This window comes from Hemitrygon akajei, chromosome 16 (assembly GCF_048418815.1).
Source record: "Hemitrygon akajei chromosome 16, sHemAka1.3, whole genome shotgun sequence".
NCBI lineage: Eukaryota > Metazoa > Chordata > Chondrichthyes > Myliobatiformes > Dasyatidae > Hemitrygon > Hemitrygon akajei.
In genome coordinates, this window is record NC_133139.1 from 37,211,761 (window position 1) to 37,228,271 (window position 16,511).

At 38.9% G+C, this 16,511-nt stretch overlaps 1 protein-coding gene across 6 annotated transcripts in view; it reads left to right on the forward strand.

Annotated features, from left to right (window-relative positions):
• The window catches only part of sema6bb (sema domain, transmembrane domain (TM), and cytoplasmic domain, (semaphorin) 6Bb), a 533,030-nt gene that overhangs the window by 61,576 nt on the left and 454,943 nt on the right, over positions 1 to 16,511 (forward strand). For 2 of the 6 annotated variants that reach the window (XM_073068717.1, XM_073068713.1), the window contains exon 2: positions 694 to 747. The exons of 1 other annotated variant lie outside the window; for it this stretch is intronic. The gene's annotated coding sequence lies outside the window, so the exon portion shown is untranslated. Of the gene's footprint in view, positions 1 to 693; positions 748 to 4,046; positions 4,139 to 4,804; positions 4,910 to 16,511 lie in introns of all 6 variants that reach the window. 3 more of the 6 variants (XM_073068714.1, XM_073068715.1, XM_073068716.1) reach the window with 3 other exon arrangements.

Here is a 16,511-nt window from a genome sequence, read left to right on the forward strand (position 1 = left end):
GAATAAATATCTATGCTTGAGTGTTGTCCTTCTGTACAGTAGCATAATGCATCATTTGCTTTTGTGTTTACTTTCCATTAATTGACTTAACTCAGAGAAATTCGGAAACTCTGCTGCTGCCAGTTATTGGAAATAGAAAAAGCAGGAAATACTCAGCAGGTCAGGTCACTTCTGTGGGAAAAGAAACAAGAGTCAAAATTTCAGGTCAAACACTCTTCATCAGAACTCAGTAGTAGATTTGCTGTTTATTTACCTTTTTGCTGTTTTCTCCCTCTGTACTATTCCCCAGCAGCCCTGTTAATATTATGAAATATCTATACTGAAAGAAATGTTGAAGTTAGGAATAGTTTTATAATATTACTCGGTAACATCTTGCTGAGGACTAACAACCAATCCCAGCTGATACTATGCCCTTGAGCCACTCTCAGCAGTGCTGCAACTGGTAATTACTGTGAAGTTCCAGCCTCTGAGATCACACATGAATTCTGTAATGATGCTTTCAACCAAGAGAAGACTAGGCGGTTGCCATGGAAAAAGGAATAACCAAATTATAAGACTAATAATTCTGTTTCAAAATGCCTAATGTAATTGGGTTTGAACTTGTGGGTTGGTTGATTTTACCTCCTGACAATGTTTTTGGTTGGGAAACAAGACAAGGAAAGAGAACTGATTGACAGTTTTTCTGTTCTACAGCCATGAACAATAATCGGGAACAAAGGGACATCAGGTTGGAAGAACATCATCGAGGTGATTTTAATGTTTGGCTTCAGTGTTATTTGGGAAATACAAAGTTACTTCCGAATAGATGTTGATAGCAGTCAGCCAATCAGATGAGGCTTATTTTAATTCTCCCTTCCACTGAATTATCAGAAAAGGGGGCTAGATCATAACTAGCATTATGCTCTTTTTGTACAAAGATTACATAGGATATACTCATCTGTTCTAACCTATTTGACCCAGCCCTTCCATTTATACTCCATTGGAGTCTTGTCCCACCTTTCTCAACTAACGTAAGAGCAAAACATAATATTTTCTGTCCCTTTTCTGGTTTCTGAGTAAGTACACATTTACAATATCCATTCTTTGAGTAATATTTCTTTTGCTGAATCCTCTTTGATTCCTTGCACACTCATACTATTTTGTTCTTCTCTGCAACTGAAAGTACACTTTCTATGCAACTGAAGCTGTTCATGATTTTACAAATCTACTATGAATCATCCTTCAACTTTTATAAGATAAGTGAATCCCAGCCTGCTCATTCTTTCCTAGTAGGTTTATCACAGTTTGATTATCATTCTTGTGAATCGGCTTAATACTTCTGAATCCTCCTCAATTTCTGCACTCCTCCTCCGCTTTTCAGTTCTATCAAGTTGAGTTTATTATCATTTGACAAATGAGGAGAGCTACGGGTGCAATGAAAAACTTGTTTGCTGTATCATCACAGGCACATGGGTGCAGGCAACAGATAACACAAGCTATACATATACAAGGCAGTTTTTTTGCACTATTCCCTTGTTTTGCACAATCAGAGACAAGTCTATGATGGTACAAGAGGTGGTCTACAGTGTTCCGTTGCTGATTTAGGATTAGGATTGTGCAGGTCTTTTCAGGAATCTGATGGTTGTTGTAAAAGTAGCTGTTCCTGAACTTGATGTTGTTGGACTTCAGATTTATACACTTCCTGCAGTGAGTAGCCAGAAAAAAAACTAGCAGCAAGAATGGTGTGGGGTGATTGATGATAGCCTCTGTAATTTTTTTCAGGTAGTCCTTTATGTAGGTGTTTTCAGTGCTGGCATGGGCTGTGCCCATGATGGACTGGGCTCTGCGCCACTGTACCCTGCATCCTTTTGTGCTCGTGTGATTTAGAATTGCCCTTCCAGCACATGATGCAACCAGACAGGATGGTTTCAGAAGTGCCTCTGTAGAAGTTTGTTCAGTACATGGTTACGTGCCAATTCAAGTTGATTGCATTAGTGTTTATAAAATGTGCCTTCTTTAGCGAAAATCTCTGTGCCTAGTCAAATTTGTGACAGCAATACCAAAAGTGTCAGTGTGTATGGCTTCTGGCTGATCTGATATATTAGGGTGTACAAGAATTGAAACTAGTATAAAAACAGGTTGCATAACTACTTATAACATTTGCAAACCCTACCTCTTAATTAGGAGAACCTAGTTTAATTTGAGGAATGTGAATTATCTAATAAAGTATTTGGAAGCAGTCAGTGATCTTGATAGTTAAAAAGGGATTTTATACTAGAGCCACTGCATGTAAGGAATCTTCTTGTCCATGGGATACTTACAGTTTGAATTTGAGAACTGGATCTGCAGGTGTTACAGTTTTACTCAACATTGGTTAAACCACACTTGAAGTGTTATATGCAGTTCTGATAGCTACACTATAGATGGGATATTACTAAGCTTAGAGTGAGTTGAGAAATCATTCATGAGAATTTTGTGAGACTAGAAAGCTTGAATTATAAGGCGAGGATAGATAGGCTGAGAATTTTCCCTTGGAATTAAGGAGGCTGGGAGGTTATAGAAGCTTATACAATGATGAGAGACATAGATAAAGCAGATAGTTATTTTTTTTTAAAATCCCAGTATATAGGGAGAATAAAACTGATTTTTTGATTTAAGGAAAGCAGGGAGAGTTTTGTTTAATACAGTGGGTGGTGAGTATATGGAATGAGCTGCCAGAGAAGGTAATAGTGGTAGGCACAACTACAACTTTAAAAGCCAAGCATTTGAACAGGTACAGGGATAGGAAAGGAGCCAAACACGTGCAAATAGGATTAGTTTGGATGGGCTTCTTGGTTGGTATGGCTGAGTAGAACCAGAGAGTCTGTTTCTGTGCTTTGTAACTATATGAATTTAAATCCCACTTAATCAGAGCGGTGCCAGTCACTACTATAAAAGTTAACAATGTTTAATATAGCAAGTCATACTAAATTTCAGTCCATTCCTCAGTGTATTTGAGTCTGCTGCCCAGGAATGAAACTTGACCATCCCACCGGTGAAATTGGTGTGAGCTCTTCCTATGTGAATCAGCATTCGTGCCTTTATCATTCTTCAATATGTAAACTTAGAAGTATCAGATTGCCATGTCAAACTGTAGTCTTCTGGTTGTCAGCTAACAAAAAGAAGATGGAAGTAATTAGTCGTCAAAATTTTATTGTACTATTGTTATCAAAGTTGGCAGAAAGAAATTGAACAAAAAAAAAAGCTGTTAAAAGAACAAGGAATTGATATCAGGGACATCTGTACGTAAATGTGACATTGGAATTTTCCACTTCCTTGGGTCAGGGAATCCAATTCAAGTGAGGTTTAATTTAAGACATTCTTATATGCTTGTCTCATTCACCACTGAAATACTTCATAAGCTGTAAGAGTATATATTTAGAGATGGGGATCTCCCACTGAAATAGCCTTAGTTAATTGATCTCCATCATGGAATGCTGCAATTGGACACGAAGACCTTGGACACGGAAGGAAAACAAGCTGCTTGGGCTACTTTGAACTCTATCCATGGGCAACCAGTAGAAAGTGAGTCTGGGTGGAATTTGAAGAAGACCGGAGCAACTTCAGTGATAATGGCTCAGATAAATAGCCCACTGACACATTGGCTATCTGGGTTTGCATTTGAGGAGTTGGCTTCTGGCTGAGGTAGTGGAGGCTACCTATAGAATTAGAATGGCATGTCAACAGGAGCCTTCAGAAGAGAAGAGTTGCCAATTGAGAATTATGATCTGAGTGATGCATAACTAGATATATATGAAGGGGGAGAAAACTCAATTATTTATATATTTGATGCTCATGAATTCCAAGTCTTACATATCATAAAATGAAGTAAATTATTCACAGCTATCAGTGCAATATTCCTATGTGTAGTCAAATTTTAAATGATTAAAGACAACACTGAATTCTCATTTTATTGTCTTGACTGAATTGCTGACCAGATTCAATAATATGCTTGAAAGTTGATCTTTTCTCTGCTACAGTGAGCAATTTTAAATTAATTATTACCATCTGTCTGTTAAATCTGTCAGCTGCGCACATGGCTAGCTTCATTGAATGTGCAGCCCGGAGTTAATGTGAGACACGGGGTGAAATCCACATCCACTATGGATTGGCTGTGATGGTAAGCCAGCAAAATACACGGGCAGGTTGTTGGAGCTTCTGCATGTGTGTAAAGAGGAAAAGAATAGAGCAAGCAAATGCTTTAGAAATTGAGAAAGGAGATTTTAGTTATGGTAAATGAAGGGTAGAGGTTTTGAGCAATTATTTTGTACCTGTTCTCACTGTAAGTAACCAGTAGCCAAATGAAAGTGACAAACCAGTATCACTGCAAAAGTAAGTACAGTGGATTCTGGTTAATTGGGGCAGCCGTTCATTTGGGACAACTCTTATAGAACATAAGCAAATTGACCAAGTTCCCTTAGTTTATTTGAGACACTAAGCCACTCAATTGGGGCGGAGGATGGTTGCTGAACAGCTTCTAGCTAGCATGTTCACATCATGTGGCCGTTAGACACTATACTGTGTTTGTTGTGAACAGTTTTGAAATAGTGTTACTCGCATGTGTTTATGTTCAATAAACAGTGATTTTTGACACTGATAGTTGGCAAGTAATAAGACAATTCAGTACTGTTTTGTTCACTGCAGTTTCAAGTATTCAGGCTTGGAGATGCCAAAAACAACTGGGAGTTGAGATAAAATAATTTCACCACTTTAATAAGATAGCAACTACGAAGTTTGTGAAGAAGGGTCTCAGCCCAGAACATTAGCTGTTTACTCTTTTCCATAGATACTGTCTGGCCGGATGAGTTCCTCCAGCATTTTGTGTGTGTTGCTTTGGATTACCTGTATCTGCAGACTTTCTTGTGTTTGAAGAACTGCGAAGAATTTGAAGGTATCGACAATCATCTGAAATGCACAATGAAAATGAAGATTTGGAGGATGCAGTCATTGAAAGCATTGTTTGAATGCAGTCCATTATCTGCACCAGGTGTTTGCATTGATTTTGTTTATCTTACAATCAAAATTACATGGGAATGTACACTGAATGGATTCCTCCATTGATAACTACTAGGAACTAACGCACAGTGTTATAGTACTGTAGTTGCATTGGTAGTGTTCTAATTTGTTCCGTATTTCATTTAAACATGTATTTTTTTACTTAGTTAAACAGTTGTGTCCTTTTTATACCTTTTTAACCCTTTTAACTATTTCCATGAAACTTCAGCTAATTGGGGCAGCCACTTAATTGGACCAAAATGTATTGGTCCTGCTGTGTTCCAATTAACTGGAATCCTCTATACTAGTTAAACTGAGGGGAAAGGACTAGAGTGAAATACTATATTCTGCATTTTTTTTCTTTTACTACCTCGATATACTCATGTATGGCATGTTCTGACTGGATGGCATTCAAATAAAAGCATTTCGCTGTATATCAGTGCACGTGACAAAAGCCACTGTCTATGTATGGTCTTGCTGCCAATGAATATCGAAGGACAGGATCCTGTGTAACGTTCAAATGCATGAAGGGTATATTGTTCAAAGGGGAATCATGAATGGAGCTGACACATAAGAGAATGTTTTGAATCAGTTGTACAATAATTGTTGAGAAAGGCTTGTACTTTGTTTATACATAATGAGTAAAGTTATATTTTAGGGGGGAAAATAGATAAACTAAGGGTTAAATAAATTCCCTGGACCTGGAGACTACATTCTAGGGGGTAATGGACGTATTAATTTTCATTTTCAAAAATTCTGGAAATGTTCTAGTAGATTGCAGACCAACAGATGTCATCACACTATTTAAGAAAGGATGGAGGAAGAAAGTAGCCTAGTCTGCCAAACTTTGGTTGATGGCTAAATCCATGTGGGAAGAAAGCAGGTACCTACAATCCTCGCTGGGTCCAAACTGGGAGGCATGGAAACCGTGAGCTGGATGTCACATGGAATGAATTCTTTATTAAAGAGCGCGAGGAAAGCATTGTTTGATTAGGGAGAATCACTATGGTTTTATCAAAGGGAATTTATCTTCCATATTTGTTGGAACTTTTGATGAAGGTGTAACTGGGACAATGTAGGGGAGTCAGTGAATGTTGTGATTTCTGTGTTTCCAAAAGGCATTTGATGAAGTGCTACACAAACAGTTTCTGCAAAAAGTGAGGGTTCCTGGAGCAATGTAGTAGAATGGATAGAAAATTGATTAATAGGTTTCAAAAAAGAGGAGCCATAAATAGATTAGTTCATATAGGTAAAATATAGCCAGTGTGGGTGGTGTCTTGGCAATTGAAGGATGAAAATGTGTTACATCCAGGTATGCTGATGGCAAGTTTGAAAGTGAATGGTGAGGACTACACAGAACGTCAACAGTTTGGGAGTGGGGGAAAAATTGTGTCAGACAGTGTAATATGAATGGAATTGCGAGATCATCCTATTCCGAATTTAAATTAGTAGAAATCCTGAGGAACAAAAAAATGAGTGAAATGCAGAGGAGATATTCTAGACTCCTTTTGTAGACACTTGGTGCCATGGTACAAGAAATATAAAATAGAAACTTACTGTTCCAGCAACAAATTGAGGCAATTAGTTAATGTAAAGAAGATGGGGTGGGTGGAGTGACAAAGGTAAGGAAGTGTACAAGGCTTGGTAATGCAGTTGTTACCTTTTTTAAGGGAGGTATATTTGCTCGGTGATGGAGCATTAGGAGATCAGTAGCTTGATTCCTGAGATACTGGGTTGTCATATGAAGAGAATGGGACTAAATATATTGGATATTTTCTGAGTTTGAAAGACTGAAATGTTACAATATTGAAGCAGTTATGATTCCAAGCTTGAAGCATGGTGTTCAGAGGGCGTTTTCCCCCTCATGGGGTGTATAGAAATAGGAGATGTAGTCTGTGTATAAGGCATTGACCACTTAAGACTGAAGTGATGGGAAGCATTATTTCTCAGGGGGCTGTTAACCTTTGAAGAATCACTGAAAGCTTTGGACAATGAGTCATTAAATAAATTTGAATCTGAGTGGCTAATTGTTGCACTGACTAGAATTAAGTGAGTAAGTAAAGAATAGGTGCACAGATTAACCCTTGACTACCTCTTCTTGCTTTCCCCTCTATAAAGGGGCTTCTGCTGGGCCCACACTAAGCATGGATTAGGCATAGGTTCCCCTGTAGTATGCATTCAGCATTTCTAATTTCGATTTCATATTTGAGTTGATAGTGTGTGCTATCATGCTGTCTCATTCAGAATTCTAATATGACCAAAATGTTCCTCAGCTAATACTCTGGAGGATTAAAATGCCATTGTGCATTTTAACTGCAATTTTTTTTATTAAAAAGTGCTTGAAATGAAAATCCATTTCAAACAGTTTCACTGTGAACTCATATAAAGGAGCATTTGAATTCCATAACTCAATTTAAGCTTTATTTTGTGGGCACAGTGAAGGGCCTCCAATGTTGAAAAGAGCAAACAAAAAATAGAACAACTTATTGCGGTTAGACTTGGGTTTGAAGGCTGAAGTGTGAGAGGAAGGAAGGAAGGTCATGGAAGCAAGACACCTAATCATTCACAGTCCTTGTGAAAGAAATGTTTAAATAGAGACAATTTGCCATGACAAACGTAACCACATTGATATCCTATTTCATTCATGTAAAGGAAAATGTAAGGGCTCTCGTGATAGCGAGGTAGAAATTGTAATGCAATGATGTTCAGCTGGTTCAGTAAGCAAACATTCTTTCTGACAGCCAATAAAACAGGAAAAGCCTATAATCTGGTTGTTTTGAAACAAGAAGTCAAAAGGATAGTGGAGGTTGATAGTGTGGCTATATTTGTTGGCGTGCAGAAATAGGAGGACAGCCACCATGCAGTTCCATTTCTGATGCAAGCAGCAATGCAACTTCATGCTGTTAGTGTAATTAAATGATTTCTGCAAGTAGGCAGCTTTGGGTGTGCCACCAAGCGGCTGTTCGCCTCGGCAGGCGGGCAGGGCTGTGGGTGTTCAGCACTCTCAATCTGGCTGCAGCTCCTCAAGGCCACGCTTTAACAAGTAAAGTGGAGGTGCGTTGTCGCCGCATAAAGTGCCTGCGGATATTCTGGATGACAGTCTGACTGTGCAGAATGAAGGAATTGTGATCCCTGCCTGTCACAATGACTGCTGTCACACATCAGGTGAACAATGAAGAAATGGAATGTGTCTCCATTGCAGGATGTTTCAGAGGCGCAGAGCCTGTAAAGCAGCGAAGATTACACGGCGTAATACCACTCATGGTCAGAAGAGTAACGAGTGGAGTTGGGGATGGATAGCAGAAGTGTATGGCTGAGATTGCACAAAATGAATCAGAATCAGGTTTAATATTGCTGGCATATGTCGTGAACTTTGTTACTGAGTGAGTTAGTGTTCATGGGTTTAATGTCCTTTTGGGAATCGGATGGCAGAGGAGTAGATGATTCATGGATGAATTGGAAAGGAAGTAGGAACTATTTCCTTAGTATCTTTTCCATTCTCAAATAGGGGGAAATAGTTGGTGATTCAATCCCATAAAAAGATTATTTTGATAAATAAAACTAAACCATAGTGCCAGAGAGTATTTCTTCCACAGAGGCAGACAGGCTCCAAACCAGTGTTGCAACACTAAGAGCAGCCAGCCAGATGATGCCATTCTAATAATGATGCTGATCAATATTACTCTTGCCATATAGGTTACAAGCCTCAAGTGAGTTTGGCAAGGTGAGTGTTTATAATTAAGTGAGCAGGGCATTCTGTGAAATAGCAGCCACTCCAAGGGGTTTTGTTTTGACCAGTCTGCGAAGAATAGAAACCTGTGTAATGGGAGCCCAGGAGGATACAGGCAGATCTTTTGAAGAATGTTCAGAGAACTGGTGCAGAAACAAGATGGTTGTACGAGACATATACAGATAATTGGCTGCTGAAGGGTATGGACAGATGGTAAAAATTTCTGCTTCCCTGCAGAAAAAAAGTTTCTTGTCAGATCCAGAAGCAAGATTGAAGTCATGGGCATTGTGGATTTTTGACAAAGAGAAGGTATTGTGGGGGCTCAGTGAGGTGGTAGGGAAGGAGTACTTAACATTAAAATCCATGGTTATATGAGTAAAGGCAGCCTAAATAATATGAATGATAGATTAAATGTGTCCATTACCTGCTTAGTAAAAGTAATTACATTTGTGGAAAGTAGAATAATGGCTCCAGAATTGTAGCATATTCTTGTTAATGCAATTCATTAAGATTGACAGTTTAATTTGTTGGGCTTTTATTTATTTCAAAAGAATCTTCCCTTCTTATATCTACATTAGAGAAGCACTCTTACAACCTGTTTCTTAAGTTGTACTGTTGAACTAAGATTCACATATTGTAGTTAGAAAGCAAAAACAGATAGTTCCTTCTGTCAAGTTTTAACGTCATTGTCAATTACTAAGGAGTGGTTATTTACTCAAGTGGGAAGTGCCAACTCTTGGATGAAAAGCACAGATGTTTCCCTCTCCTCTGCTGTTGTACAGCTCTGTGATTGACTACCTGACCTCTAAAATCTCCAAGATGTAAATGTTGAAAACATTTGAGTCCAACTTTTCATGTGGCATCTGCCATCAGTAAGCTCCATTCTTCTGCCATATTGGTTAATGTTCTGAGCAGTGCCACATGTCCAGAGTCTTAGCCAAGTTCACCTTCAGGTTATGGCATGTCTTCCTCCTCATCGACTTCCATTCAACATCATAATGCAGTCACTATGCCCGAGTTTTATACGTTTCCCCTTAGACCTCACTTTGTGCACAGTGAAGTGCTTGATTTCCATTCATGTCTTTGTTCCTTTGAGTAGCTTTGATGAAAGGCCAGGACTTAGAATGTGCAGGGCACTAATGGCATTGAAGAGAGTGGGTACAAAGATGAAAGAGTGGTACAGTAACAGCGTTGTGTTTTGAAATTCTGCAGGCTGTAAAGGGAATCAGTGTTACTGAGCTGAATTTGGATTCAGCATTCAGAGCACATGCACTGTACCTCATTTCCCAAATCACAGCAGTACAGTTTGGTTAGTACTACATTCACTGAAAATGTTCCCTTTTTTGCCTGAATAAATTCTACCCAGTATCTTTTGGAAGTGTTTCGGATTTAAAATTCATTTTCTGTGATTTCATTTTTAAAATAGAATGCTGAGCGAAAACACATTTGCATTGTCTTTATTACATGTATGTGGTAGCTTTGTGTGATAAGAACATGGCATGATAAATAAAACTGAGCATGAGAAAGATGAGAGAGAAAGAGAAATGGTACTACTTACAATTGATATTATTTAGTTTACAAAACAAGCCCCAGTTGAAACTAAACCCTACTGTGAAAAAAAAATCATGAGGGGCATATTCGCATTTTAAAGCTGAGCCTGAAAGAAAAACCATAGTTCTTGAGAAAAGCAGTTGGATTTTCAAATCAAACAAAGCTTTCAAAGGAGAAGAATGTAAAATAGGAGAAATTGTAATGGCTGATGATGAGATTGTTTTTTTTTGCTCTTGGAAGTTAGTGGGATTTGGTGGATGGAGGATCGCAATCAATGAAACATACTTTTGGCATAAGAGACCTGTCATTCAAAACTGAGATACATGTATATTGCTCTTGGACAGTAGTGAATCTCTGGAATTGGCGACCCCAATAGAGTTAAACAGAACTATTTAAATTTGAAGCTTGATGAATCTGGCATTCAATGTCAGTAAGACGAAGGAGCTGATTGTGGACTTCAGGAAGGGTAAGACGAGGAAACATATACCAGTCCTCATAAAGGGATCAGAAATGGAGAGAGTGAGAAGTTTCAAATTCCTGGGTGTCAAGATCTCTGAGGACCTAACCCGGTCCCTACATATTGATGCAGCTATAAAGAAGGCAAGACAGCAACTATACTTCATTAGGAGTTTGAAGAGGTTTAGTATGAAAACAAATTCACTCAAAAACTTCTGTAGAAGTACTGTGGAGAGCAGCACTCTGACAGGTTGCATCACTGTCTGGTATGGGGGGTGGGGCTACTGCACAGGACAGAAAGAAGCTGCAGAAGGTTGTAAATTTAGTCGGCTCTATCATGGGTACTAGCCTACAAAGTACCTAGGACATCTTCAAGGAGCGCTGTCTCAGGAAGGCAGCATCCATTATTAAGGACCCCCAGTACCCAGAGCACGCCCTTTTCTCACAGTTACCATCAGGTAGGAGTACAAAAGCCTGAAGGCACACACTCAGCGATTCAAGAACAGCTTCTTCCCCTCTGCCATCCGATTGCTAAATGGACATTGAACCCTTGAACACTAACTCACTTTTTTAATATATATTCTGTTTTTGCACTATTCAACATATGTATAATGTAATTGATTGATTTATTTTTTTCCTCCTCTTCTATATTATGTAATGCATTGAACTGCTGATGCTAAGTTAACAAATTTCACAACATATGCTGGTGATAATAACCCTGATTCTGATTCTTTGACAGAACGGGGGATTGACGGCTTTGAAGATCTGACACAGAATAGGAGTTGTGGCTCTGGTTAGATCAGACATGATCACATTGAACTGAGGAAGGCTTGAGGGGCCAGCTGGCGAGGTCCTTCTCTTTGCTTGTGTTCTAGCATAAAGAGTGATTCAAACAAAGCTAAAACTTTAGTTAAGTTGCCCATAAGGTACCGTGAGCAAGGTTGGCAGCTGACAGAGCTATGGGGAGAAGAGTGAAAATCTAAGAATGTCATCGCAGCTAAGGATGATGATCGTGGGGAATTACGGGAAGGGCTGGGAGGAGAGCCACATTCTATGAAAACCCAACTTCAGCCAATGGGATGTTTGCCCTCAATCTATTCCAATTGCAATCTGTTGGTAAAATTGGGTAACTGAGCAATAGCATATAAAGGGGGGAAAAACCAAAAAAAAAGGAATGGGGGAGAGAAGCCATGAAAATAAAGGCATCAAGTTGGGTACGATGAACATATCAAAGACACAGTTTTAAGATATAGCGGGAGATTGACAAATCTAAATGTAAAAGTTTGAGTCTGTCATGTATTTGATGCCACAGTTTAGAAGCTGATTTGTTCCAGTCAGAAACAAGCAAAACAATTAATTCTGATATCTTCTGACCTTGGATCAGATATTGTACTTACAGGCTGCTGCTACTCTGCAGCAATTCCTACCAACGGTCATAAATCCAGTTGCAATAATTGGCTTCTGATATTGAAGGAATTACCCAGGTTAAATGGAGCTGTACTTTAAAAGCAATATAATTCATTGTCTGTAATTTGGCTCACACTGACCATTTTTGGCGAATGCAGCATTATTTGGATTGAAATCATACCTCTCTTCAGAAAAGTAATTAGAGAAATTAGATGTGGTTTGGTGATGGTGGCAATTCTTTTCCCTTTGTTCTGCTGGGATTTAGTTTGAAGCCTAAAAGGAAAGTCTTTACGCTGTAATGGTTACTAAAGATTCGAGGCTTGGACTGACTGAACCCATTTCCACAAAAGGCCAGAACCCTCGCCAAAAAGCAGCTCGTAATGCATCACTGAAGTGGATAACGTCACTCAGAGGTGACATAAGGAGGCTGATGTGAGATGTGAAAATGCCAGTGTTATGCAGAAATGACTGTTACTTTGAGTTTTTGTTGATGCACATTGCTGAATGACACTTGAACGAGCTCTGGACTCTATTTGGCAAATGTTGTAGGGTCGCCAGTGTGTATTTGAAAGTAAAAGGAACTGTTCCATTGTTATTTTAATATGTCGGTGTTCTGCAGTGCTAACAAAAACAAATAGATTCTGTAAAAATAAGATCTGTTCTAAAGAATAATTTTGAAACAATTTAAATGAAGTTTGATCATTGCTTTTACTTTTTAATATTTAAGAACCAATATTAATTTAAACATTTATTTCTAAACAAAATATTGTACAATCACTTCAGGATAATGCATACCAAATTACCCAATGGTTTGCACTACTTCTAGTTCACATTACTCTGCCTTTTGCACTCCGTGTATGGTCTGGGGCAGAACAACTGCACGTAATGAAGGTTCTTTTTTTTTCCCACTTTGACCCACAGTTCTTTTCTAATGTCAGGCAGATGTGTGTGCACTGTAGGGTCTGCTGAGATATTTTACCAGAGCTGTTTTCAATCCATTCCCTCTCTTGACCAGTGTGATTGAGGAACAAAGGAACATTCATATGAGCAATGTTAAACTTGTATTCACTTGTGGGAAAGTGACATTGCGCAATTTGTTAGAAGAATAGGGAAACAGAATAGATTCTCATCATCTGGGAACTAGTAAATTTAGTGTAGTGAGTGATCATGATGTTGGTTTATGAAATAGAGAAGGTACAACAAACCATTGGATGAATAAATAGTGTAGTATGGGTTTTGAACTACAAAGTTAGAGGCTTCTTGTTGTGATTGTACAGGGAGTTGCTGAGATTTCATTTTGAAGGCTTTGCATGATTTTTGAATCTGTATGCAGAACGAATGTCATAGTGTTGTGTGGATTCACTAGGTATAGCATATGGATTTTGGGGTGAAGTTAACACATGAGGATACAGTAAGTAAAACTGGCCTTTGCTCAGTGACATTTAGGGAAAAATAAGAGGTGACCTGACTAAGATATTCTGAAAGCTCGACGGGTAGAAGCTCAACAGCTGCTTGCTGTTGCTGGACAGCCAAGAACTCGGGGTCAATGTCTCATGGTAATGAGTCAGTCACTCAAGAGGGAACGAGATTTGAATGCTGAGGTTGCACATCTTCTGCAATTTTGTACGTCAGAAGACCTTATTCAGATATTGGGTATGTTCAAGACTGAGACTAATAGATATTTGGGAAAGGAAATGAGTAGCTATGAGGATCAGACAATAAAGTGGACAAGCACAGGATCTGGCATGAAACTGAGTGGTGGAGAGGTTTGAGTGGCCGTAGTTATGCTATTGCACTTGACAGCTAAGCAATCAGAGTGGGAAAACTGTTTTCGTTATTTAACTGAGGTAGCGTGGTAAGTGTTGTCATAAAGAAGCTGTTCGTGATTTTTGCCATTTACTGAAAGCAGTTCTGCCTCCTGCACAAAGAAAAGTGGGTTCAGGCATTTCTCAGTTAATGGAATAACCGACTTAAAAATGCTTGACAAGTGATTCTAACTTGATATTGTTTGAATTGGGGTCTTTGACAAAATAAGGTCAAGTTCTGTCCTAGCACTTTGTCAAATACAAGTGTTGATGTTGCTAGGGTAATCTTAGTTTGGCATTCTGAACATTGCATTGAATACAGATGCACTTTAGTAGTAGTCCTGATGTCACTGGCTTTTTGTCTGAGGGAGGGTGTTGATGGTGGAGTTGTGTTTGGGGTGAAATGGATCTGTTCAGAATTGCTACCACAGAGCAATTAAATTGCTTCTTTTTTTCCCTCCCTTGGACTGTAGTTCAGCTCCCAAGAGAGGTAACCTTTTCTTTCTAGATGAAATCCGTAAAACCGGGGAAAATTCATTTAGCAGCAATACAAAGATTGTGGGTGAAATATGGACCATTGGAAATTTTGCGGCAAATCACTTAGTATGAAAAAATGAACTGCTTTATTATATTGAAAATGCAGTTTAATATTTGTAACTGAAAATGGTGGTTGAATTTTGTACAATAAAATTTACATGTGTATTTTATCAAAGAAAGAAATGCTTAATACTTAAGATTAATAACAGAGATTTGTGAAAAGAAATCTAACAAAATTTAGAACAAATTTTGAACTGCTGAACAAAGTGGTTTGTCATTTTTTTGTTTATTTTCATCTTTAAGTGTAATACAACAATGCCATTGTATTGCAAGTGACCTATTTTGGTGGTACTTAACAATAGCACCAGGCCCTCAGAATGTCATTGACCTAATCTTCAAAAGCTTCTTTAAAAGTTGCTCTGCAACTAATCGACAGCAAGTATTTAATTTCTGCGGGGCAGAGATTTGCAAGTGAAAATGCCGCAGTAGGTTCCACAATGCTCCTGCAGCCACCACAGGCAACAAATGAAATCCAAAGTGACCATCATGGCTTTTGATCAACCAGGCCTGCTGAAGTGCAGTTGTTGCCTCATTGTGGGAAGATTTGAGTAACAGCTCCCTGGGTCGCTGGAACTGCAGGAGAGTGAGGAACACTTCATGGGGAAAAAAAAAAATTCTGCAATATTCAGAGGTACAGAACAGCAATTAGCATTACATTATTTAAACATTTGAACACCAAATGTACAAAAAGAAAGAACAAATTGTGCAAATGGCAAGAAGTGAGCAAAAAAACACAATATAAAAAATCAAACCTGAGTCATTAAAACAGTCCGGGAATGCTCAGTTTAGTTCTGTTCAGGCCAGTGTACGGCCATTTTGTTAGTTGACTGCAGGCCGCAGAATCAGTCCTCCCCGATCAAGACCACACAAAATAGGAATATAAAAGGAGTAACCAGATTCCAGAAACACAAATAACATGAAATGTGAGCTCGATCCACAAGCCGCATTGATTTAAACCTCGCCCGAGACCCAAGACTCGGACAGCAGTGAGAGAGGGAGGGATTGGCCAAACATGGGCAGAGGCACTGAACGCCTGCTCACTTTCTCCTCTCATCCTCGTTGATTTCCATCTTGCTCGATGCTTTGATCGGTGTGAAATGGAGTCAATCATGGACTTGCCCCCATCTTCAGTGATGATGATCATGTGACATTGTCATCTTGATCATATTGCAACCATTATAACAGTAATATTGTCTGTCTGGGAAGTCCTTATAAATTGCACATATTTCAACCATGAATCAGTCATAATAGGAGCACATAACGTGAAGTAATTGTCAAAGACCCCAATCAAATATGAGTATATTCTCTAGATTAATGTTGAATAATTTATGCACTTCTTGTAGATAATAGAAAGGTATGGAAAGAAACCCTTGAACTTGGTTAGAGTAAATGTTACCAATTCAGAATTGATTATAGTATTGATGTTAATTTAATATGCTCCTTTTCCTCACTAGACGTTTCCCATTTTTATTCAAGGCCCTGACACTGACTGACTCCACAGATGCCAGCAGCACTCCCTCCAATGCTGAAACCAGTTAGCATCTCCCTATTGATGTACCCTGCTAATGAGTGAAGGCTCTGGCATTGCGTATATTTAAAATAAACAGCATCTTTGGTAATCTCTAGTCTATAAGACCCAGTTCCTCAAAATAGAGAGCATTGATCATCAGCACTCCATACCAGGAAAATGTGGGCTCTCTCCCCATGGGTTTCCATCCAGCTGGCACATCTGCTAACTGCTTGCCCTCTGTTCCTTATTATGCGGGACTGGTGGGGAAGTTTACTGTCAGCATGGTAGTGTAGCAGTTTGCATGACACTCATGCAATCAAGGTTCAGTTTGCGGTGCTGTCTAAGGAATTTGTATGTTCTCCCTGTAATTGCCTGTGTTTCCTCTGGGGCACTGGTTTCCTGCCATATTCCAAAGACATACGGTTAGGGTTAGTAAGTTGTG